The sequence below is a fragment of the Oncorhynchus masou genome, chromosome 23, assembly GCF_036934945.1.
Source record: "Oncorhynchus masou masou isolate Uvic2021 chromosome 23, UVic_Omas_1.1, whole genome shotgun sequence".
NCBI lineage: Eukaryota > Metazoa > Chordata > Actinopteri > Salmoniformes > Salmonidae > Oncorhynchus > Oncorhynchus masou.
Window position 1 is genome coordinate 44010994 of NC_088234.1, and position 25121 is coordinate 44036114.

Below are 25121 nucleotides of genomic sequence, written 5' to 3' on the forward strand. Positions count from 1 at the left end.
CAGGTCCTCCGAGAGAGAAAGAGTGAATTAGAGAGCATACTTAAATTCACAGGACACCAGATAGGACAGGAGAACTACTCCAGATATAACAAGCTGACCCTAGCCCCCCGACACATACACTACTGCAGCATAAATACTGGAGGCTGAGACAGGAGTGGTCAGGAGACACTGTGCCCCATCCGATGATAACCCCGGACAGGGCCAAACAGGAAGGATATAACCCCACCCACTTTGCCAAAGCACAGCCCCCACACCACTAGAGGGATATCTTCAACCACCAACTTACCATCCTGAGACAAGGCTGAGTATAGCCCACAAAGATCTCCGCCATGGCACAACCCAAGGGGGGCGCCAACCCAGACAGGAAGATCACATCAGTGACTCAACCCACACAAGTGACACACCCCTTCTAGGGACGGCATGAAAGAGCACCAGTAAGCCAGTGACTCAGCCTCTGTAATAGGGTTAGAGGCAGAGAATCGCAGTGGAAAGAGGGGAACCGGCCAGACAGAGACAGCAAGGGCGGTTCGTTGCTCCAGAGCCTTTCTGTTCACCTTCACACTCCTGGGCCAGACTACACTCAATCATATGACCCACTGAAGAGATGAGTCTTCAGTAAAGACTTAAAGGTTGAGACCGAGTTTGCGTCTCTCACATGGGTAGGCAGACCATTCCATAAAAATGGAGCTCTATAGGAGAAAGCCCTGCCTCCAGCTGTTTGCTTAGAAATCCTAGAGGCAATTAGGAGGCCTGCGTCTTGTGACCGTAGCGTACGTGTAGGTATGTACGGCAGGACCAAATCAGAGAGATAGGTAGGAGCAAGCCCATGTAATGCTTTGTAGGTTAGCAGTAAAACCTTGAAATCAGCCCTTGCCTTGACAGGAAGCCAGTGTAGGGAGGCTAGCACTGGAGTAATATGATCAAATTTTGGGGTCCTAGTCAGGATTCTAGCAGCCGTATTTAGCACTAACTGAAGTTTATTTAGTGCTTTATCCGGGTAGCCGGAAAGTAGAGCATTGCAGTAGTCTAACCTAGAAGTAACAAAAGCATGGATTAATTTTTCTGCATCATTTTTGGACAGAAAGTTACTTAGATGGAAAAAAGCTGTCCTTGAAACAGTCTTGATATGTTCGTTAAAAGAGAGATCAGGGTCCAGAGTAACGCCGAGGTCTTTCACAGTTTTATTTGAGACGACTGTACAACCATTAAGATTAATTGTCAGATTCAACAGAAGATCTCTTTTTTCTTGGGACCAAGAACAAGCATCTCTGTTTTGTCCGAGTTTAAAAGTAGAAACTGATCTCCTGACTTGAAGCAAACAATAAAATGTAGCAAACTAGTAACAGCATGCTAAGCTAATCAAAGCAAGCTGGCTAGCTAAGCATTTAGAAACCTCTTAGCTATTCATGTTGACTTAATAAATAGAGCTAATATATAAGAAAGTCAGCTAGCATTTGCTTCATTGAAATGTTAAAGGTGCAATATGTAACTTTTTTGGCAATCCGACCAAATTCACAAAGAAATGTGAGTTATAGATCTGTCATTCTCATTGAAAGCAAGTCCAAGAAGCGGTAGCTCTGTTCTATGTGCACTATTCCTATGATTCCTGTTCTTAAGTTTAGTTTTTGCGTCTTTTACTTTTGGTTTTGTACCCTAGCTTCAAACAGGGGAAAATACTATTTCCATTTATGGAAAAGATATTTCACAGTGGTTTACAATGATTCTCTACACCATACTTGCTTGTTTTAGGCGAACTAAATTAGGCAAACTAATTATATCTTTGCAACCAGGAAATCGCGGAGTGATTTCTGCATCGGACATCTTTACATTGAAGAAGCTATATGAACAAAAATGTGGATGGACAGTGAAGCTGCAGCAACGTAAAATTCTAAGCTAAATGGAACTTGTTGGCTAGCAGATAGCCATCTCTTACTAACGTTGAGTCATAGAATAGAGCTAGATTGCTAGGTCTCAAATATACCAGTAAGTCAACTCCCACTTAAAATATTTACTTGAGTAAGTGAATTATATCAACTTAAAAATTGGAATGAACTGTTATGCTTCCCTGGAGGAAGAAATGTAAAATGCTACGCTAAACTGAACTAGCGGGTTAGAGTTAGCTAGCTGGGTCTCAAATATGCCAGTAAATTAGACAATTATATGGAGCAAAAATAATTGGTAATATTAAGCCTAATAAATTAGAAATTGGAATACCCTGTTTAAATGCTGCTCCTGGGGCAGTAATATTAGTTTGGGTGAAGATAACTATAGGATATAATTCAGATAAGTCATGGCTGCCTCTAGGGCAGTAAATACTACTTTTTGTGCTTGAAGTCTGCCCTTAGGACACCAAAGTGATCTTAGCCCAAACTAACCTTACTGCCCCTAGGATAGCATTTAAACAGTTCATTCCAATGGCTTCAATGAGGGCAGTAAATAATTTTAAAAAAGTATCTTTAGCACTTCAAGTCTGCCCTTAGGGCACCAAGTGATCTTGACCCAAACTAACATTAATGCCCTGGGTAAGCATTTAAACAGTGCATTCAAATGGCTGCCCTCGGGGCAGTTCAGACTTTTTAAAATTACCTTTTGTGCTTGAAATCTGTCCTTATGGCCTATAAGTAGTTTGACCCAAACTAACATTTCTGCCCCAATGGCAGCATAAACTGTAACTTGCTAGCTATTTCTATTTTATGATTCAACATTAGTAGGAGATAGCTTAGCATTTTACGTTTCTGCCCCCAGGGAAGCATAAACGCCCATTCACATTTTTCAGTTTAAATGGCTTATTCAATTAAATATTTTGATAAAGTGTGATCTGATTAACTAGTATATTTGAGACCTAGCTAGTTATATTATATGACTCAACATTAATAAGAGATAGCTAGCCAACTAGCACTGTTTAGCTTTAGATATATCTACTCGGCTGCCCCGGGGCAGCATACCTGTCCATCCCTGTTTAAAGGTTATATAGCTTATTCAATAAAGCAAATGTTAGCTGACTTACTATATATATTAGCTAGCACTATCTATTTAAATCAGCATGAGTAGTTAAAAAGGTTAGCTAGCAAGCGTGCTCTGATTAGTTTAGCATGTTGCTGCTATCTTGCTACATTTTAGTATTTGCCTCAAGTCAGGAGGCAAGTTGCATTTTATAGATATTGTCACATTTGTCTGACTACTGTAATACAATAATGATTTCAAAATGTTACATGTAAATTAAATTTTCATTTTCAAGATTCTGAGTTCTAACCTACGCTATACGGGCACAAGGCGAGACCCAAATGCAGACACAGGAGGCAGATGGTAGAGCTTCAATATTTATTATAACAAAGGGAGTAGGCAAAGGCAGGTGGGGGACAGGCGAGATATACCAGGTCAGGCAGGTGGGTTCAGAGTCAGGACAGGCAAAGGTCAAAACCAGGAGGACGAGAAACAAACAGACTGGGGAAAAATAGGAGCAAGGAAAACGCTGGTTGACTTGGCAAACAAGACGAACTCGTGAGAGTTCAGGAAACAGGGATATATAACAAGCGACACCTGGAGGGGGTAGAAACAATCACAAGGAAAGGTGAACCAGATCAGGGTGTGACACTAACCCATTGACCTTTTAAAAACCAATAAGATATTTCTGCCCTTAGAAATAAATTGACTACATATTATGTCAATCTGCTGTTGGCAGGACAGATGCTACAACCACATAGCAATGGTACTTCTAAACATGTATGAGTGGGTCAATGTATAATTAGTTTAGACACTCCATTGTTTGTATACAGTTGACGGAGAGTCTGTGTATGTAGCACTATCAGTGAAAGATTATTAGGATTAAATATGTGTTGTGTGCCCACAGGTGGAGTGTGTAGTGGAGACCAGGGATAAGACACAGAGCACTCAGCTCCGCAGGATACTGTCTGAGCGCTACCCCACACTACACTGGCTGGACGGGTGATCAACACACGTCATGGCTCACAATCTGACCATCCACACACACACACACACACACACACACACACACACACACGTACAGTACCAGTCAAACGTTGACACACCTACTCATTCAAGGGTTTTTATTTATTTGTACTATTTTCTACATTGTAGAATAATAGGGAATACGTCAAAACTATGAAATAACACATGGAATCATGTAGTAACCAAAAAGTGTTGTGTTGAATGCCAAGAGTGTGCAAAGCTGTCAAGGCAAAGGGTGTTTACTTAAATAAATCAAAATACATTTTAGATTTTGCAAACACTTTTTTGGTTACAACATGATTCCATAAGTGTAATTTCATAGTTTTGATGTCTTCACTATTATTCTACAATGTAGAAAATAGTAAAAATAAAGAAAAACCCTTGAATGAATAGGTGTGTCCAAACTTTTGACTGGTACTGTATGTACGCACATGCACGTCACACCCACACTGAAACAGAAACTTTGACACATAATACATGCATTGAAATCTTTGTTGCATAGAGGAGATAAAATTAAATATGGGAATACATGGCATTTACTGCATATTCTGCTCTGATGAGAAAACAATACTTTCACCCAACAGTTCTGTTATTAGGGAGCTCATGTGGTACTTTTAGGCCAGTATCACAGACACAGATTAAGCTCAGCTAGTCCTGGACTAAAAATCTATTTCAATGGAGATTCTCCATTGAGCATACTTTTTAGTCTGGAACTAGGCTTAATCTGTGCCTCAAACAGGCCCTTTGAGTGTGATAATGATTAACATTGACATTCCAGTGGGTCACGCCAGTGCATAAGCTACTGTCCTACAGTCTACTCATGGTTACCCCCTAGTTAGGAGCTAGAATTTTAATGTGGTTTCTCCTTACAAACCACTACTGTTCCATTGAGAGAAATAATAACACATTAAGTATATAGTATTTTCAATACACATTGTTTTTGAATTGTTGTACATATCTACATAACAACAGGGTCAGTGTCAATCATCACAAATATGTTCTGGAAATAAAAGATGATGATAATGATGTATTCAACAATTTGTCTTCGTAATTTTTATATCCAGTAAAGATGAGATAGGATCAGGTAAGGTCAGCCAATAGGATCAACTGCACAACACGTTATTCATAGCTGTGTTAGAGCATCTGCTTACCATCTACCCATCATTGTGGGAACTAAAGAAAGTCGGCCAACGGTTCCTTGTATAGAATCAGACCTGATCCTCTTACTCTCACTCCCTGTTGAGAGAGAGGATGGCGAGAGAGATCTTGAAATTAAAAGTTACCTCATAGTTTAGAAGATGACATCTCGTTTATTTAATGATTGGAGACAGCGTCAGAGGAGAGATGGGACGATTAAGACAGGCTAATTCCTACATTCGTTAGCAGAGGACATTCTGACCCCACCGTACTACTTTGGCCAGGTCAGTACTAAGAAACTTTGGCCTGGTCAGTACTAAGAAACAGTTTTTCACACACGACAGTGTCCAGGGTTTACCTAGAAAGGTGCAACAAACAAAATATTATAGCCTTTTAGCCTTTTTAGTTTCTCGTGTAAATAATTTATATAGTGTACTTCTCATGTGTATTCATATTTAGCATTTTTCAAATTACCTAGCTAGCTACCTTGGCATTTTTTTATTACTATAATTGTTTTAATTACCCTCTGGCCTTTGTAGCGAACTAGCTAACCTTAGGTATCTCCGATCACAAGCAAGGATGGTTCTGTGCTATGTACCGGATTGTAACCACTACTCCGATAAGCACACAAGTGCATGTTATTGTTTTGGGACCTCTGTAATCGAGAGGTGTTGCTGAAGCTGTGTGATATGGTAAGCCCTGTTTACTAGCTGCTAAAAAGCTATTATGGTTAGGTCAAATATCTGTGGGTAGCTAGGTACTTATCAAATCAAATTTATTTGTCACATACACATGGTTAGCAGATGTTAATGCGAGTGTAGCGAAATGCTTGTGCCTCTAGTTCCGATCATGCAGTAATATCTAACAAGTAATATAACCTAACAATTTCACAACAACTACCTTATACACACACAAGTGTAAAGGAATGAATATGAATATGTACATAAAAAATATATGAATAAGTGATGCCCGAACGGTATAGGCAAGATGCAGTTGATGGTATAGAGTACAGTATATCCATATGAGATGAGTAATGTAGGGTATGAAAACATTATATAAAGTGGCATTGTTTAAAGTGGCTAGTGATACATTTAATTACATCAAGATGGCAAGATACCTTCCTTACAAGTAAAAAGAAAAGCAGCATACAGGAGCAGTAGATGGTATAGAGTACAGTATATACATATGAGATGAGTAATGTAGGGTATGTAAACATTTTATAAAGTGGCTAGTGATAAATTGATTACATCAATTTTTCCATTATTAAAGTGGCTACCAGTTGAAGTCAGTATGTTGGCAGCAGCCACTCAATGTTAGTGATGGCTGTTTAACAGTCTGATGGCCATTGAGATAGAAGCTGTTTTTCACATCTCTGACCCGCTTTGATGCACCTGTACTGACCTTGACTTCTGGATGATAGCAGGGTGAAGAGGCAGTGGCTCGGGTGGTTGTTGTCCTTGATGATCTTTTTGGCCTTCCTGTGATATCGGGTGGTGTAGGTGTCCTGGAGGGCAGGTAGTTTTCCCCCGGTGATGCGTTGTGCAGACCTCACTACCCTCCGGAGAGCCTTACGATTGTGGGCGGGTCAGTAGTCGTACCAGGCAGTGATACAGGATGCTCTCGATTGTGCATCTGTAAAAGATTGAGAGTGTTTTTGGTGACAAGCCAAATTTCTTCAGCCTCCAGTACAACCCATTACCTTCCTTACAAGTAAAAAGAAAAGCAGCATAGGACAGCATAATGACTGTTGGGACCTTTTTATTGACAAGTCTTTAGTGAGGTAGCCAGCTAGGTAACATTAGCTCCCGGTTTGTGTAGTCATACTTTTTCACGTGGTGGCATGCTAGATAGTGTTGGCCCACCAGGGAAGGGATATTTTGTAAATATTAGCTAGTTAACGTTAACTCACCTTTTGTGCACAGACTTGCTAGCTAACGTTAGACCGGCACCATGGCAAGGATAGTTGTTAGATAGCATGTTACCACACACAAATTCTGACTACACGAACGGTGAGCTATTGTTAACTAGCTAAATACTGCCTGGTGGGCTAACTAGTTAAGCACCTTGGTTGGCTAGTTAACTACATTAGCTCAAGTTGGCTAGCCATCTCACAAAGGACTTGTGGGCTCAATGTTTTCCCCACACAATGCACAGTGCATCTGTTGTACATGACTAATCAAATTACTTGTGAAGTCAGTTATACATGTCAGCAGGGATAGAAATTAAGCTAGCCCGAGCCTAGTACTTTTCAGACTGGGCTAGTAGACAATGTGACAAACTAGCCTGACAGCAGTAAAAAGAACCAGCATAGGCTATCATTATGACTGCTGTGACCTTTTCATTTTGACAAGCCCTTTGTGAACAAGCCATCTAGTTAACATTAGCTCACGGTTTGTGTAGTCATACTTTCTCACATGGTGACATGCTAACTTACATTAGCCCACCAGGGCAGGGATTAAGCTAGTTAAATATTGCCTGGTGGGCTAGCTAGTTAGGCACATTGGTTGGCTACATTAGCTAACATTGCATAGTATCTCACCGTGGTGTAGTCTGACTTTCCCGAAAGGCCTAATGTGAGAATGTGCCTGTTGTTAAGGGTTGCGTCAATCGAATCTGGTATCAGAATAAATATGACATTGAGTCACCGATTGTATACTATGTACTTTTCATTAGCTAAGCAAGAAGTGGTAAATGCAATTTTCGTATATACGGGTTCGCTGTAAAACCACGCAGGGTAGAACAGAGAACTGACTTGTTCCTGACAAATGTATTATAATATACTCTGACAGAAGTAGTTCCTGCTTCCGAGCCGGTCTGTCACAGAGTAGAGACTGGGCGTGGTTTAAACTCACTAAGCCTATCGTTGATTGTTGGCGCCAGAGCTGGTCCCAGCCCCCTAGGTGCTTCAGCGGTCAGTCGTTGTAGTTGTGTAGAATATCTATGCGCCCATGCTCGATACAGTTATCGCACACCTGGCTCCTGTTATTGAACAAAAGATGACATATGATATGGTAACGGGCTATAGTGTATAACACAGAATCTCACACTGTTGTTAGCGATTAGCACTAACTAGCTAATGTTAAATATCCCCTAGCTAGCATGTCACATCCCGTGGTGTCTGGGTAAAAGTCTGACTACACGAATGATGAGCTAACGTACCTAGCTAGCTAAGCGTTAGCTAAATATCCATGCCCTGGTGGGCTAACATTAGCAAGCATGTCACCACGTGGAAAAGTGACTACACAAACAGTGAGGTAACATTAACTAGCTGGCTAGCTAGCTTAGGACTTGTGGGCTCAATGTTTTCCCATAGAAAAAACAAATGGTTTTGTTCCACAAGTGCATCTGTACATGACTAATCAGATGACCTGTGAAGTCAGTTATAAAGTGCATTCGGAAAGAATTCAGACTTTTTCCATTTTGTTACATTACAAACTTATTCTAAAATTGATTAAATCGTTTTTTCCCCTCATCAATCTACACATAATACCCCATAATGGCAAAGCAAAAACAGGTTTGTTTAACCCCCTTATCACTGTCGGACCTTCTCAGTGAACTCATGGCTGAGGGTTTTAACTTTCCTCTTGAGAATTAAAATCAGAAGTCCAGTAGTATAGCTAATCGCAATACATCCTCTTCTTGCAAATAGTATCCTAGACTATCCTAATCATCTAGTTGAGCATTCCAGATAATTCCTCCATCCCTGCCAAAATGTTCCATCCACATAGTAGGATTTTGGATGTGTAGATAGACCAAAGCCCAGTCTATTTTACCATTAATACAGTCAAGTATATTAATTCATATTTAACCTTTATTTAACTATGGGTTATGGTATTTTAAATATACATTTTACCATTTTAGTAATCAATTTAACTTGCTAGTAAAATGTAAAAAAAAATTATTTCAGATGGGCAGACTGGAAAACCAGTGACAACTTTCGGCTCTGCAGCTACCATTTTCCGGTGGGAAAGAGAAATTGACCTGTATTTACAAGAAAAGCTATCTATCTCATCCACCATGGCAGAAGAAGAAGATCCAGACTGTTGATTGGGAAACAAGAACAAATTATGAGCCATGAGGATTGGGAGTTGAGCGACCACTTGTCACATTGTCCAAGGTGGATGGAAATGGACATCCTGTGCAAGTGTGATCTGAACGCAAACGTCCCTTTTATTTTATTTATTTAATCTTTATTTAACTATTCAAGTCAGTTAAGAACAAATTATTATTTACAATGTGGGCCTAACAAAGGGCATCTTGTGGGGACTGGGCCTGGGATTAAAAAAATATAACAAAAATATAATATTTTATAAACTTTTCACATGAGGACAAGTTTGATAACTTGGGATTTTATCACTTGACATTTTTATTTTATTTATTTTTATTTCACCTTTATTTAACCAGGTAGGCAAGTTGAGAACAAGTTCTCATTTACAATTGCGACCTGGCCAAGATACAGCAAAGCAGTTCGACACATACAACAACACAGTTACACATGGAGTAAAACAAACATACAGCTAATAAATATATTATTATAAATAAGTCTATATACAATGTGAGAAAATTAGGTGAGATAAGGGAGGTAAAGGCAAAAAAGGCCATGGTGGCAAAGTAAATACAATATAGCAAGTAAAACTCTCTACCTGTACATGACCATCTGATCAGTTATCACTCCAGTGTTAATCTGCAAAATTGTAATTATTTGCCTACCTCCTCATGCCTTTTGCACACAATGTATATAGACTCTTTTTTTCTCTACTGTGTTATTGAATTGTTTATTGTTTACTCCATGTGTAACTCTGTGTTGTCTGTTCACACTGCTATGCTTTATCTTGGCCAGGTCGCAGTTGCAAATGAGAACTTGTTCTCAACTAGCCTACCTGGTTAAATAAAGGTGAAAAAAAACACTAGAGTGGTAGATTTGCAGTGGAAGAATGTGCAAAGTAGAAATACAAATAATGGGGTGCAAAGGAGCAAAATAAGTAAATAAATAAAATAAATACAGTAGGGAAATAGGTAGTTGTTTGGGATAAATTATAGGTGGGCTATGTACAGGTGCAGTAATCTGTGAGCTGCTCTGACAGCTGGTGCTTAAAGCTAGTGAGGGAGATAAGTGTTTCCAGTTTCAGAGATTTTTGTAGTTCGTTCCAGTCATTGGCAGCAGAGAACTGGAAGGAGAGGCGGCCAAAGAAATAATTGGTTTTGGGGGTGACCAGAGAGATATACCTGCTGGAGCGCATGCTACAGGTGGGTGATGCTATGGTGACCAGCGAGCTGAGATAAGGGGGGACTTTACCTAGCAGGGTCTTGTAGATGACATGGAGCCAGTGGGTTTGGCGACGAGTATGAAGCGAGGGCCAGCCAACGAGAGCGTACAGGTCGCAATGGTGGTTAGTATATGGGGCTTTGGTGACAAAACGGATGGCACTGTGATAGACTGCATCCAATTTGTTGAGTAGGGTATTGGAGGCTATTTTGTAAATGATATTGCCGAAGTCGGGGATTGGTAGGATGGTCAGTTTTACAAGGGTATGTTTGGCAGCATGAGTGAAGGATGCTTTGTTGCGAAATAGGAAGCCAATTCTAGATTTAACTTTGGATTGGAGATGTTTGATGTGGGTCTGGAAGGAGAGTTTACAGTCTAACCAGACACCTAGGTATTTGTAGTTGTCCATGTATTCTATGTCAGAGCCGTCCAGAATAGTGATGTTGGGACAGGCGGGCAGGTGCAGGCAGCGATCGGTTGAAGAGCATGCATTTAGTTTTACTTGTATTTAAGAGCAATTGGAGGCCACAGTTGTATGGCATTGAAGCTTGCCTGGAGGGTTGTTAACACAGTGTCCAAAGAAGGGCAAGAAGTATACAGAATGGTGTTGTCTGCATAGAGGTGGATCAGAGACTCACCAGCAGCAAGCGCGACATCATTGATGTATACAGAGAAGAGATTCGGTGGCAACAATTTCGGCAGGAGGGGGGGGGGGGGGCAGGTTATTCTCAATTATAGTGGATGTACCAGTGGTGACAGTATCAATCATATAGTGAGAAGGATACTACAAATCAGAATTGTGTGAATGCATGTAGCACTCCAAATAAATACTGTGCCTTTGAAGATCCGCCTCTGGTCATGAAACTACAGTACAGGCTGGGTGTCTAAACAAAGTCAATTCTTAAGATCAATAGATTTTTAGATTCATTCTCATCAATGACAACATTCTAGAACTGAGTTATCACTCATCTAAGTCTGGTATCCGGGGTAATCTGGTTAATGATTATATAATTGATTAAGTGGCTCTTTCTTTGTAGAATGTTGACAGCCGTATAGAACATATTGTATTGCTAAGATGCTCAAACTTAACTTAATAGCTCCACTCACCGACACAGGATAAACTTTATCCCTTATACTGACCAAATCAGTAAGTTGCCCCTCACTATTGCTGCACTACTCATCATGGCCAGACTTATAGTGGTCTTCGCCCCCTTTTAATGCTTATGCTCATCCTTGAAAAATGACATAAGGTCTGAAAGACACAAAAGCCGACATGCTGTACAAACAATTATCTATGCTAATGATTTGTTGATCTACTGCTCTAACTAGCTAGCTAAGGTGTAGTCAGTGGCTAGCTAAGACCGAGATGGGACGGAAGTTCAACACTATTCAATTAATTTCAATACAGCATATGGATTCATCATGGATTGGGTACAGGTCTTTGATCACGCTGTTGAACAGTAGCTGAAAGTGTCGGATAGAGATGATGTGCAGGAGCTTCCTGCAGGAATTTGTAGTCTTGCTAAGGTCTTCTCTGTTGCTAATTAGCATTTAAACATTTTTTGAGTACATATTGATAAAACTCACCTTGTCAGAGAGAATTACACGGTTTGTCAAAAACATCAGGCCTAGGTAAGCCAACACCAAACAAATACTTAGTTTGAAGTGTTTATAAAATTCACGATGTGAAAAATGAATGGTGAAAAAACGACTGGAACCATTTCTGTGTTTGACCGCTAGGTTTTATGGGTATAATGATGCGTCCACTCTGCCAGAGGGAAAGTGTTGACACATGCCACAGTTCTAGCTGGGCTACTAAAATGTTGCAATGTGGGTTTCGTTTTTAAAATTTGACAATGAATAACCATAAAACAAAACACCACGCAAAGGAGAAACATGTAGGTCTATTACAGCAACAATTGAGCAGTAGCCTAGGCTGGCTACTCACCTAGGCCTACAAGATATTTTATACAGCGAAGCTGCATTCAACCGCACAGGTTACCTATGTAATGCAAAAAAAAAAAAATGTTTTAAGTGTAGGATAAATGTTACAACAGCCTAGCTACATTTTTGTTATTTGGAGTTATTAAATACTTGTTGATTTGGGTCACAGCTTATTATGCACATCTGCAAGCACAGCGGCAAAGGCTGGACAAATATCATTTCTCTCTTCTTTTGTTTTAATATGTAAAAAATGCTATATACAGCATCCTATGTTTTTAAGTGGACATTATAAAGTGCATATTTTTTTATAATAAAACAATGGCCAGTTTGGGTTGCAGTTGTATGCGTGTTTTTATTTTAAACAAACATAATAAGCTATGTCTGGCCCTTGCGCTGATTGAGTTTGACACCTGTTATAGGGCATGCAATTTAAATGCATTGACCTTCGCTTACAGTAAAAATCGTGTTTTTCATCAAATTGGATGATATTTAGAGGAAACCAGTTCATAATATGTATTTATTTAACTAGGCAAGTCAGTTAAGAACAAATTCTTATTTACAATGACGGCCTACCCCGGCCAAACACTAACCCGGACGCCGCTGGGCCAATTGTGCACCGCCCTATGGGACTCCCAATCACGACCGGTTGTGATACAGCCTGGAATATAACCATGTTCTGTGGTGACGCCTCTAACACTGAGATGCAGTGCATTAGACCGCAGCGCCACTCACTATAGAATACGATGTTGACCCAAGTATGAAAAATGACTGCAGCTGGTATATTGAGAAAGTTGATCATAAATTTACTAGTCCCCTCCCCCATTTCAAACGCCGGAAATGTTATAAACCAATGGTAGCATCATATAATCGTAATTAATATAATTCTGGAAAGCATTAAAACCATCATCACATGTGCGCGTCATACGGTTTTATTAACAACCAATAAAATAGCACGAGTGGCGCAAGGCACTGCATTGCTGTGCCACTAGAGATTTTGGGTTCGAGTCCTTACTGTCGCAGCGGCGCACAATTGGCACAGCTTTGTCCGGGTTAGTGGAGGGCATAGCCGGGAGGGATATCCTTGTCCCATCGCGCACTAGCGACTCCTGTTGCGGATTGGGCGCAGTGCACGCTGACACGTTCCAGGGTACGCTGTTTCCTCCTCCGGCTGGCTTCCGGGTTAAGTGGGCATCGTGTCAAGAAGAGGCAGCGCGGTTGTGGACTGTAACTACCAATTGGATGAAGGGGTTATAAAAAGATGATAGTTACCAGCATCTTTCAGCCTTTTCATTCGTGTTGTGACTTTCAGCTAGCAGGCTCATTTACTTACCAACATGCGCGAAAAAGCACACTGTGTTTTGACTGGATGCCATAGTGTTAATTTAACGGTACACTATTTTAGAAGAATGAACACATCCGACATCAGTGGCTGTTTTTTCTCTTCGAGTGGACAGGCTACACCGAAAATTAGGATTATGTATGTGAGTACTGTGCGCATTTCGAGCGAAATTCCGATGGGAACATCCGATGGGTCTTGCCAGGAAGCTAATCCTGAAGACGGCTGCAGTACCATCATTAACACTTCCCACCAGGATATGTGAAAAAGTGCAAAGTACGATTGACTTAATATTGGTGTCTGATAAATCTAAAATATCGCAGATTGTAGTAATAGTATATGGAATCAGTGATCATTTTATTACATTTTGCACAAGGATTTTTAAATATATATTTAAGTGTCACAAACCCGTTAGAATCAGAGGACTCAACAAATACTGTGTTGAAAAGTTTAGGGAGGAAGAGGGTAAAATTGACTGGTCACCTGTGCTAGATAGTGTAGCAGTAGACAGTGCCTGAGAAGTCTTTTAAATGTAGATTCCTTGATGTGGTGAATGTGACGGCTTCTATTAGATGGGTCAGGATAAAGCAGAGATCTCGCCCTTGGTTTAATCATGAGATTCTAAAATCTATCCAAGCAAGGAATAAGGCCTTTAAAAAATGTAAGAACTCTCAAGAGCAACATGATTTTGTCCTATATAAACGTCACAGAAATGAAGCACGGAGCAGGATGGATGAAGCTAAGGGTGGTTTCTTTGCTGAGAAAATAATTGACAGCAAAAAAATTACCCTAAAAAGCTTTGGAAATCATTTAATGAACTATGCTGTAGTAGTACTACCAAGAACACACTAAACAGCATTGGATTGAACGTCAAGGGGGAGGTGGTATATGAAAAAGCAGAGGTTGCCAATGAAACTCTTCTATTTTTTTTAAATTACTTCTGTTGCCAGCAAGCTGATTAGCAAGCTGCCCACAAGTTCTGGTTTGTATGGAAGCAACCAAGTGAAGAAGTATTATGTAAAGTTAAGGGTTCAGCCAAACACTTTTTCTTTTGTAAAGGTAGCAACAGCCAAAATAGTCCGTATGCTGGCAGAGCTTAAATGCTCCCAAGCCACAGGCCTGGATAATATTGCTGCAAGGTTTCTTATAGATTCTGCTGAGCAAATTGGCACTCATATTACGTACAGTGCCTTGCGAAAGTATTCGGCCCCCTTGAACTTTGCGACCTTTTTCCACATTTCAGGCTTCAAACATAAAGATATAAAACTGTATTTTTTTGTGAAGAATCAACAACAAGTGGGACACAATCATGAAGTGGAACGACATTTATTGGATATTTCAAACTTTTTTAACAAATCAAAAACTGAAAAATTGGGCGTGCAAAATTATTCAGCCCCTTTACTTTCAGTGCAGCAAACTCTCTCCAGAAGTTCAGTGAGGATCTCTGAATGATCCAATGTTGACCTAAATGACTAATGATGATAAATACAATCCACCTGTGTGTTATCAAGTCTCCGTATAAATGCAGACTCTGTCCATAGGACAACAATCAGTCGAAATGGAATGTTGCACAAATCTGGCCTTTATGGAAGAGTGGCCAAGAGGCCCAGATCACTCTGGATGAAAAGCCATTTCTTAAAGATATCCATAAAAAGTGTCGTTTAAAGTTTGCCACAAGCCACCTGGGAGACACACCAAACATGTGGAAGAAGGTGCTCTAGTCAGATTAAACCAAAATTGAACTTTTTGGCAACAATGCAAAACATTATGTTTGGCGTAAAAGCAACACAGCTCATCACCCTGAACACAACATACCCACTGTCAAACATGGTGGTGGCAGCATCATGGTTTGGGCCTGCTTTTCTTCAGCAGGGTCAGGGAAGATGATTAAAATTGATGGGAAGATGGATGGAGCCAAATACAGGACCATTCTGGAAGAAAACCTGATGGAGTCTGCAAAAGACCTGAGACTGGGACGGAGATTTGTCTTCCAACAAGACAATGATCCAAAACATAAAGCAAAATCTACAATGGAATGGTTCAAAAATAAACATATCCAGGTGCTAGAATGGCCAAGTCAAAGTCCAGACCTGAATCCAATCGAAAATCTGTGGAAAGAACTGAAAACTGCTGTTCACAAATGCTCTCCATCCAACCTCACTGAGCTCGAGCTGTTTTGCAAGGAGGAATGGGAAAATATTTCAGTCTCTTGATGTGCAAAACTGATGGACATACCCCAAGCGACTTACAGCTGTAATCGCAGCAAAAGGTGGCGCTAAAAAGTATTAACTTAAAGGGGGCTGAATAATTTTGCACGCCCAATTGTTCAGTTTTTGATTTGTTAAAAAAGTTTGAAATATCCAATACATGTCGTTCCACTTCATGATTGTGTCCCACTTGTTGTTGATTCTTCACACAAAAAATAGTTTTATATCTTTATGTTTGAAGCCTGAATTGTGGCAAAAGGTCGCAAAGTTCAAGGGGGCCGAATATTTTCGCAAGGCACTGTATATCGTTATCCTCTCTTGAACAAGGCACCTTTCCCAGGGACATGAAACAAGCTAAAGTTATACCTCTGTATAAGTAGGGGATAAAGTCTGACCCTTAGAATTATAGGCCTGTATCTATCCTCTGTAACATCAAAGATCCAGGAGAGAGTTGTACATGAGCAAATGTATGAATATGTTAACAAACAGGGTCTAATGTATGATTTTCAGTCGGGGTTTAGAAAAACATACTCCACTGATTGTCTACTTTACGTGACTGACTTCAGCAGGAAAGAGATTGATGATGGAAATCTGTGGAATGGTACTGCATGACCTACAGCAGGCATTTGATACAGTTAACCACTGTCTCCTAATCTCCAAACTGGAGGCACTGGGGTTAAGCATTATCCCTCCAGGGTGGGTAAAGTCCTATTTATCAGGAAGGGAGCAAGTAATAGAGGTAATGGTTCACTGTCTCAGGCAAAACCAATGAGTTGTGGTGTTCCAGGGGGGAGCATGCTTGGGCCTTTGCTGTTTTTATTGTATATTAATGATATGAAAGATGCTTGTTCATGCCATATTTTACTTTATGTGGCAGACTCTACACTTCTGGTGTCTCACAAAAGTAAAACTATTTTGGAGAGCATACTTAGCACAGAGCTTACTACCATTAGCAAATGGCTTGGAGATAATAAGCTGTCTCTGCACTTATAGAAAACTGAAGCAATTATTTTGGGATCCAGACCTAAATTGTGTAGTTTGTCTGAAATCAAAGTGGAGTTAGGGGGGGTGACTACTAAAACCTCTGTTAACTACTTGGGATGTATCCCTGATGGAAGCTTGGGAGGTGTGAGCATGGCCAATAAGGTGCTAGGGAAGGTTAACCTCTCTAGGGTATGTGGGACGGTAGCGCCCCACCTGTCAACAGCCAGTGAAACTGCAGGGCGCCAAATTCAAAACAACAGAAAACCCATAATTAAAATTCCTCATGTATTTTACACCATTTTAAAGATACATTTGTTGTAAATCCAGCCACAGTGTCCGATTTCAAAAAGGCTTTATGACGAAAGCAAACCGAACGATTGTTAGGTCAGAGCCATGTCAAACGATGTATATCTAATAATAATAATATATAAGATATATTATCTTCAATAATGTTCCAACCGGAGAATTCCTTTGTCTTCAGAAATGCAATGGAATGCAGGTCGCTCTCACGTGAACAAACAAGGTTCTAAAGCCATCTAGTGGAAGCCTTAGGAAGTGCAACATGACCCCATAGACACTGTTTTCGATAGGGCAAGAGTCGAAAAACGACAAACCTCAGATTTCCCACTTCCTGGTTGGATTTTTTCTCAGGTTTTTGCCTGCCTTATGAGTTCTGTTATACTCAGACATCATTCAAACAGTTTTAGAAACTTCAGTGTTCTCTATCCAAATCTACTAATTATATGCTTATTCTATTTATAGCAGAGTAGCAGGCAGTTTAATTTGGGCACGCTTTTCATCCAAAATTCTCAATGCTGCCACCTACCCTAGATAATTTAATACCAGGACTAAGTTTTTGGCTAGAAAGTCCAAGCTGCTTGATAAGGACTCCATGAGGACTCCATGAAAGTGATAGCTACTGCCCCATTCAATGCCATTTGACTATACTAGGTACTTCCTGGTTTGGGGGCTTATCTAAACGTATGAAGGGGAAGCTCCAGATAGCCCAGAATAAGCTGAACATGGTAGTATTGAAGGTGAGTCCATATACTCGTATAGGCAGGAGCTGCTTCCAGGAACTAAATTGGCTGCCTGTTGAGGCTAGGATGTCCCAGATTAGACTAGGTTTGGTTTACAGGAGTATTTATGGTCCTGCGCCCAGATTTCTAAGTGATCCCCGTGTTAGGGATGCACACAATCACTGCACCAGATCAGATCAAACAATGCCACTTAATATAATGTTTACATACCCTACATTACTCATCTCGCATGTATATGTATATACTGTACTCTATATCATCTACTGCATCTTGCAATCTTTATGTAATACATGTATCACTTAGCCACTTTAAACTATGCTACTTTTATACACTGCTCAAAAAAATAAAGGGAACACTAAAATAACACATCCTAGATCTGAATGAATGAAATATTCTTATTAAATACTTTTTTCATTACATAGTTGAATGTGCTGACAAAAAAATCACACAAATTATCAATGGAAATCAAATTTATCAACCCATGGAGGTCTGGATTTGGAGTCACACTCAAAATTAAAGTGGAAAACCACACTACAGGCTGATCCAACTTTGATGTAATGTCCTTAAAACAAGTCAAAATGAGGCTCAGTAGTGTGTGGCCTCCACGTGCCTGTATGACCTCCCTACAATGCCTGGGCATGCTCCTGATGAGGTGGCGGATGGTCTCCTGAGGAATCTCCTCCCAGACCTGGACTAAAGCATCCGCCAACTCCTGGACAGTCTGTGGTGCAACGTGGCGTTGGTGGATGGAGCGAGACATGATGTCCCAGATGTGCTCAATTGGATTCAGGTCTGGGGAACGGGTGCGCCAGTGCATAGCATCAATGCCTTCCTCTTGCAGGAACTGCTGACACACTCCAGCCACATGAGGTCTAGCATTGTCTTGCATTAGGATGAACCCAGGGCCAACCGCACCAGCATATGGTCTCACAAGGGGTCTGAGGATCTCATCTCGGTACCTAATGGCAGTCAGGCTACCTCTGGCGGACACATGGAGGGCTGTGTGGCCCCCCAAAGAAATGCCATACCATGACTGACCCACCGCCAAACCGGTCATGCTGGAGGATGTTGCAGGCAGCAGAACGTTCTCCACGGCGTCTCCAGACTCTGTCACGTCTGTCACGTGCTCAGTGTGAACCTGCTTTCATCTGTGAAGAGCACAGGGCGCCAGTGGCGAATTTGCCAATCTTGGTGTTCTCTGGCAAATGCCAAACGTCCTGCATGGTGTTGGGCTGTAAGCACAACCCCCACCTGTGGACGTCGGACCCTCATACCACCCTCATGGAGTCTGTTTCTGACCGTTTGAGCAGACACATGCACATTTGTGGCCTGCTGGATGTCATTTTGCAGGGCTCTGGCAGTGCTCCTCCTGCTCCTCCTTGCACAAAGGCGGAGGTAGCGGTCCTGCTGCTGGGTTGCCCTCCTACGGCGTCCTCCACGTCTCCTGATGTACTGGCCTGTCTCCTGGTAGCGCCTCCATGCTCTGGACACTACACTGACAGACACAGCAAACCTTCTTGCCACAGCTCGCATTGATGTATCATCCTGGATGAGCTGCACTGCCTGAGCCACTTGTGTGGGTTGTAGACTCTGTCTCATGCTACCACTAGAGTGAAAGCACCGCCAGCATTCAAAAGTGACCAAAACATCAGCCAGGAAGCATAGGAACTGAGAAGTGGTCTGTGGTCACCACCTGCAGAACCACTTCTTTATTGGGGGTGTCTTGCTAATTGCCTATAATTTCCACCTGTTGTCTATTCCATTTGCACAAAATCATGTTAAATTTATTGTCAATCAGTGTTGCTTTCTAAGTGGACAGTTTGATTTCACAGAAGTGTGATTGACTTACATTACATTGTGTTGTTTTGTGTTCCCTTTATTTTTTTGAGAAGTGTATTTACATACCCTACATTACTCATCTCATATGTATATACTGTACTCGATACCATCTACTGCATCTTGCCTATGCCGTTCTGTACCATCACTCATTCATATCTTTATGTACATATTCTTTATCCCTTTACACTTGTGTGTGTGTGTATACGGTAGTAGTTGTGGAATTGTTAGGTTAGATTACTCGTTGGTTATTACTGCATTGTCGGAACTAGAAGCACAAGCATTTCGCTACACTCGCATTAACATCTGCTATCCATGTGTATGTGACAAATAAAATTTGATTTAAGATCAGGTGTTGCTGATGTGTGCTTATACAGGTTCAGGAGTAATGCAGAGAAAGGCACTTTCTTGTATACTGGAGCCTCAGAATGGAATGAGTTGCCTCTGCCCATAAAAACAATGTTCCTCTCTGGGCAGCTTTAAAAATAAAGTAAAAATATGTTTGTCTTCTGTACCCATATGAATAACCCCTATGATGTAACTGGAATGATGAGAGAGATGTTCTTCTGTTTTTGTTTTATTATTTCACTGCCATACTGTGTTCAATCTTGTCTAGCCATCTTGTCTCAATGGAAATAAGTCCCAGACTTTATTGTGTGTTATCCTCGATGATTTTATTCATGTGCATGTATGGCTTTTTCAAGTTTTGTGTGCTTGTTGTTTTGTAAATGGTTGAATTATTAAACTAAACTAAAAAAGTGGATCTTGCAAGCGTTGATCATAATAAGTATCAGTTTGATGAGTCTGACACTGTGGCTGTTTTCACTTCTGAACACTATATTTTCTGTAACACACCTGATAGTCATTATGTTTTTTGTTCATCCATCCCTAAAGGACTGCGTGGGCCAATGCAGACGTCAGCTTGACATGCAGTATTTATCTTGATATGGACACTGCAGAAGTCACGGCATTCATAGTTTTTGCTCTTCGTGGAGCAGCGCAGAGGAGTTGTCAAGGAAGTGAGTTTGTTTGTACAGGACCTCCCACCCCCACCTATTGTCAACCAATCATGTCAATGCGGAGCTATACGGAGCCCTCCGCATTGTTACAACATTTGGGAGGCGCACAGCGATGCGGCAGAATTCTGCCTTTGCATGCTTCTGGAGGATCCGCAATTGCGTCACACCCTCCATACAAAGCCTTCCACCACATTTTAGAATCAACCATAAGTTGGCTTGAAGCATCCTATGTCGAACTGCATGCACACAGCTGACACAAAGTAATGTCGTCCGCAAAAGGAGGTGCGGTGTGTATTGTACTTGTAATTTACCCCTGACAATCATATTCTGCCATTGTGTGGGTTGTCTTACAGTTGATTTATTTAGCTTGTGTCATTGGGGCTAATCATGATGATTTTGGGGAACCACGATGATTCATTTTGTCTTCCCACTATCATCAAGCTGTTTCGATAGACAATTTAGAAAATGTAACATCTACTCTGTCTGCACAGTTTCCCAGGCAACCACCGGCAGCAGAAATGCTGTGATACAAAATCAGCTTTCCCTTGGGGATATGCTGTGAAGCCTGTGAAGACAGACCAAAGGGGGATTTGCTGTGAAGACAGACACAACATACTGTAAGTCGTAGTTGTTCATTTAAAATCAATTGAGCATTTCAGGCACACAACTTCCAAATACAAACAATGACAATTTTCACAAAAAAGTGCACAACCAAATATTGCATATTTCAAATTGAGTACTTCAAAAATAGCTGAAAACTTTGCGTAGAATGAGTAGATCCCTACATCAACAAATTGATAACATCATAACTCAGAACAGTAAATAAAAGGAAATGATATTCACTACCCATTTAACACACATTTCCCTTTTCAAAAACATTACAGGCAATGGGGATGACTGAAGCAAAAGTGGGTGACTGAAGCCTGCTTGATTGAAGCGGGGTTTATGGGTCCCCCTCCTCTCCCACTCCCCTCCCCATTAATCTCTGTAGCTGGTTGCATTTCCTAAAGCTTAAGTAATTCATGTGATATCCCATTTTTATATATATATATGTTTGCATTTGGATGGGAAATTAGTTTGACAAATTGTATGAATCAATGGAGTCCTGCACAGTGTAGGCCGGGCCAGGTGCCTATATTAGGCTTACTGCTCTAATATATATTTTTTATGTCATGTTTCCCTGTTATTTCTCAATATTTTGACTATGTTGGCCTATTTTTAAATGATCAAATACATGTCTGATCAACACATACAATTCTGAACATAGTCATAATGCTAAAGCAGAGTCACCAATCATGGGCCATGATGATGTTATGTCCTCGTCAGAGCTGTCCAAGCACACGCAAAGACAGCGTAACAGACCGAGGTGGGGAAAAAACTAAGTAGCTGCAAAGAGCCAAGTATGTTCATCAATCACTTTTTTATTTGTCACGTGTTATAAACGAGAACTTCACTCTTCAACTCTCATCTTATCCCTTATCTATATTAATAGACTCGATTTGTGGATAAATCCCTAGCTTGTCCATGCTTAAAGACAAATGTGTTAATCTAATGTAATATAAGGCAAGTTAAGAAACATCTGTATGAAACATCTAGTCTTTTTTCATAAAACAAGCGTAATGTAAACAGTGATTAAAATGGGCGTTCTGAAATAAAAATTGGAGAATGCTCTAGCGTTATGATTAGAAAACATTTTGTAGGAAAACTTCATGCTTTTCCATCATGATATAAAACAAGAAAATATTTTGTCATTTTGAACGTTGTGATAATCTCTGTTTAAACAGTGCATTGCATTTTGTCCTAAAATATGTTCTGGGTCAAAGAAGAATTTATTTTCTGAGGAATGTTAGGTGTGTGGTGGGAATCTTAACAATAGTTATGTTTAATGAAGAGTTTTGACGGCTTGAATGTTTTTTTTTTTTGTCTATGGTCCTCTCTGAGCGCTGTAAGCAAGCTGGAATCACTAATAACCATCTTGATCCCAAACATATAAAACAGTTAGCAGATAAAAGTTCACAGCATGCCATGGACACTCATTATTTGCTGAGGAAGTGGTGGTGTAGTCTATGAAGACTATAGACTCTGTTCTGCAGCAGGGTCTTCCTGTTCTATGTTGTGTGGGCCTGTGGTCAGGTTTGTATTTGGGAAGCAGGCTGAGAGGCAAAGCCAAACAGCACTGTCTGAACAAAATAGAGGCAAACTAGTCCTTGTGCTGTCCACCCCCTTTGTCACTGTGAAGACACACACACAAGGCAGTTCAGTCTTCAGTGTCAATGACTACAGCATAATGGCCTTTAAGTTATTGAGTTGAGTCCAAATTGGCAAATATAAAGAGAGGTGACAGAAGCCTGTAAGATCTTAAATGTAACTAGACTTGCAGTTATACAGTGCCCCCTTCTGGACAAAACAAAACATGAGGGGTGGTGCACTAGAAGAATCACAATACTATTGCATTTGGTAAAATCAACAGTATCTCTATTACTGCTTTCCTTTTCATAGGAGTTACGGTATTTAGCCTGTACATTTGTTTTGGCAATGTTTATATTACCCCCTTACAAACTGACCCATTTTTACCACATTCTCATCTACATCCACCTTTTATACCTCCCGTGCACATGCAGGGATGCCGTGGACGAGTGGTAGTAGTGGTGGGCATCTATTTTAATAAATCCATTGAGAATATACACAATTAAAAATAAATAAACATAAGACTAACACAATTTGGAGTTTGCCAAAAGGCACCTAAAAGACTCTCAGACCTTGAGAAACAAGATTCTCTGGTCTGATGAAACTAAGATTGAACTCTTTGACCTGAATGCCAAGCATCACTGTCTGGAGGCAATCTGGCACCATCCCTACGGTGAAGCATGGTGGTGGCAGCATCATGCTGTGGGAATGTTTTTTAGAGGCAGGGACTGGAAGACTAGTCAGAATTGAGGGAAAGATGAAAGGAGCAAAGTACAGAGAGATCCTTGATGAAAACCTGCTCAGGACCTCAGACTGGGACTAAGGTTCACATTCCAACAGGACAACGACCCTAAACACACACTGTCAAGACAATGCAGGAGTGGTTTCGGGGCAATTCTCAGTTTCCATTGATCATTTTTGGAGAGACCTGAAAATAGCTGTGTAGTATCACACCCCATCCAAGCTGACAGAGCTTGAGAGGATCTGCAGAAAAGAATGGGAGAAACTCCCCAAATACAGTTGTGTAAAGCTTGTAGCATCATACCCAATTAGACTTGAGGCTGTAATTCCTGCCAAAAGTGCATCAACAAGGTACTGAGTAAAGGGTCTGAATACTTATGTAAATGTAATAGTTTTTAAAATGTTGTATACATTTGCAAATATTTCTAAAAACCTGTTTTTACTTTATCATTATGTGGTATTGTGTGTAGATTGAGGATTCTTAAAAAAAAATCAATTTTAGAATAAGGCTGTAATGTTACAAAATGTGAAAAGTCAATGGGTCTGAATACTTTTCAAAGGCACTGTAGGCCTATATATCAATCTTGAACAGGATGATCTATATTGGATGCAATTTGAATGGAATTGATGGAGAGGAAGACAGTGGTCACTTGTGCACTGATTTAAAGCAACAATAGTGTTTTGAAACTCTGCAGCTGTAATAAAATCAAATAAATCTTTACAATAAAAAAAAAACAAGGTGATCCCCAAAAGCCTGATGGAGATGTCTATATTAGACATGCATTCAATCTCTTACTGTAGCATAGGCTATGTTGCAGCAAATGTAGGTCTGTCACAATAAAAAAAAGTTACCATGATGAGATGATGGGTCTACATACTGCGATGGGCTGTTGGTCCCCACCCTGGGCGTTGATGCTTCATCATGCAGTGACCAGAAAGATGGCCGTAGAGAATCCAGATTTAGACTTCGCAAATAATTTAACAGTTCAATTTCACATCATGCTGTTCATAAAAATAATTTATTATAATGTACCGGTTTCTCACAGTTATTTATCCTGGGAAAGGGGAGTGGTTTTGGGTGGTAAATCTTGGTAACCGGGTTCCTGAAATTCAACCCTCTACATTGTTTTTAAAAGGTATCTGTGACCAACAGATGCATATCTGTATTCCCAGTCATGTGAAATCCATAATTAGGGCCTACTTATAATTTTTTAATTGATTGATTTCCTTATGAACTTCAACTCAGTAAAATCTTTGAACTTGTTGCATGTTGCATTTATATTTTTGTTCAGTGTAGATGTGGTGTGGATATTAAAAGATAAAACCTACACTAGATAACCAGGCTACCAACATCCATATTGCAAACAAGTCACCCGTTCCACAGATTTTTGAAATGGACTTTGAACAAGAGCCCTATAGATAATGCAGTATATCTTTGGCTGATTAATAGGCCTA

At 40.4% G+C, this 25121-nt stretch overlaps 2 long non-coding RNA genes across 2 annotated transcripts in view; one reads left to right on the top strand and one right to left on the bottom strand.

The window, feature by feature from the left end:
- Nucleotides 1-12097, bottom strand: part of LOC135509986 (uncharacterized) — a 40400-nt gene extending 28303 nt beyond the window's left edge. The window contains exons 1-2 of the long non-coding RNA XR_010451034.1: nucleotides 11960-12097; nucleotides 6508-6738 (exon numbers count right to left, since the gene is read on the bottom strand). This is a non-coding gene — a long non-coding RNA (uncharacterized LOC135509986). The remainder of the gene's footprint in view (nucleotides 1-6507; nucleotides 6739-11959) is intronic.
- An 8528-nt stretch (nucleotides 12098-20625) lies between these two features.
- Nucleotides 20626-23704, top strand: LOC135509988 (uncharacterized). The gene is made up of 3 exons (XR_010451035.1): nucleotides 20626-20738; nucleotides 21230-21355; nucleotides 21623-23704. It is a non-coding gene; the product is annotated as an uncharacterized LOC135509988 (long non-coding RNA).
- Nucleotides 23705-25121: the final 1417 nt, after the last annotated feature.